The 1,809-nt window shown below is 45.8% G+C and overlaps 1 pseudogene; it reads left to right on the forward strand.

Annotated features, from left to right (window-relative positions):
* The first annotated feature begins 664 nt into the window (after positions 1–664).
* Positions 665–1,412, forward strand: LOC105549545 (annotated as a pseudogene).
* Positions 1,413–1,809: the final 397 nt, after the last annotated feature.

Below are 1,809 nucleotides of genomic sequence, written 5' to 3' on the forward strand. Positions count from 1 at the left end.
TTGGCCATCAGTGTAGAGGGAGCGGCTCCTCACCTCTCCCACAGGCACCTTCACAGCCACAGCCTCCTCTCTGCATGGGGAGTTCATGCCCTTCCCCTGAACACGGTGACATGGATCTCGCCAAAGGTGGAGGTGACACCATTCTTCCTCCCACCATCTTTTGCTATAGAGCAACTGGAGTACGATCCACCCACACACAGGACCGGGAGCTGACAACCAAGGAGGGGAGGAGCAATACTCCAGCTTTCTCTACTTGTAGTAAGTTCTCTCCATTGACATAATCTTGTTCATAGTCTCAAAATTATTTAAACTGCTACTATATCTTTAGTGGCATATTTATCTATCATAATGTTATTTTATTCTTAATTACCATTCCCTGTTTTATTTCTCCGTCCAAAAAAAACAGCTACTTTTGGTTGGCTGGGCCCTCAGCAGTGGCAGCTGCCAGGTCAGCCTTGGTGAGTGGCGACTCAATTGCTGTGCCCATGCAGTGTCCATCGCAGCCACCACGGCCACTTTGTGGAGGGACTCCATGAGCAAGCCCTGTGCGCTTCTTTTGCTTTACAGGAAACTTGACTCAGCCTGGTGTCCAGTGAAGAAATCCCAGGTGCATGGAAAGGAGAGGAGGACCTCAGGGCTGTGAGTGATCTGCAAAAGGAAGCGCATGGACCACCAGGTGGCGCTGCTGCGCTGCTCCTGCTCCCAGGAGGTGACTGCTCAGGACGAGCTTTGAGATGGAGACAGGGATGTCATTGCTCATCCTCCAGGTTCAAAGTAAAAACCTTCCAGCCAATCTTGGCCGCGCGTTCTGGTGTAGCGAGCGGGCTTGGAGGTGCTCACCGCTGCTGTCGTGGTTCGTTTGCTAAACTGCATCGTCGCTGTGTCCCAGAACATGGGCATTGGCAAGAACCGGGACCTGCCCTGGCCGCCGCTCAGGAATGAATTCAGGTATTTCCAGAGAATGACACCGACTCTTCAGTAGAAGGTAAACAGAATCTGGTGTTACGTGTAGGAAGATCTGGTTCTCCATTCCTGAGAAGAATCGATCTTTAAAGGATAGAATTAATTTAGTTCTCAGCAGAGAACTCAAGGAACTTCCACAAGGAGCTCATTCTCTTGCCAGAAGTCTGGATGATATCTTCAAACTTACTGAACAACCAGAATTAGCAAATAAAGTAGAGATGATTTGGATAGTTGGTGGCAGTTCTGTTTATAAGGAAGCCATGAATCACCCAGGCCACCTTAAACTATTTGTCACAAGGATCATGTGGGACTTTGAAAGTGACATGTTTTTTTCAGAAATTGATTTGGAGAAATATAAACTTCTGCCAGAATACCCAGGTGTTCTCTCTGATGTCCAGGAGGAGAAAGGCATTAAGTTCAAATTTGAAGTATATGAGAAGAATGATTAATATGAAGGTGTTTTCTGGTTTATTTTAAGTTGTTCTCCCTCACTCTGGAAAAAAAATTATATATTTTTACATGAGAAGAAAAAGACTTTTGTTGACTTTGGATCTATGAATAATTATTTCTAAGCAACATGTTTTTATTCTGCACTAGTCCTGAATATATCAGATACCATTTATGAAACATTTTTGCTATAACTAAGTGCCTGTCCAAGACCCCGACTGAGTCCCCGCACCTGCTACAGTGAGCTGCCATTCCACACCCATCGCATATGGGACTCTGGCCAGTCCTTGACGTTGTCGGGCTTTTCAAATGTGGGTAGTATTTATTAAAGTTGAAGATGCACGTACCCTCGGACTGAGCAGTTTCACTAGTGGGAAATACCAAAATCTTCCTACGTGT

The sequence above is a fragment of the Mandrillus leucophaeus genome, unplaced genomic scaffold (assembly GCF_000951045.1).
Source record: "Mandrillus leucophaeus isolate KB7577 unplaced genomic scaffold, Mleu.le_1.0 Scaffold1118, whole genome shotgun sequence".
NCBI lineage: Eukaryota > Metazoa > Chordata > Mammalia > Primates > Cercopithecidae > Mandrillus > Mandrillus leucophaeus.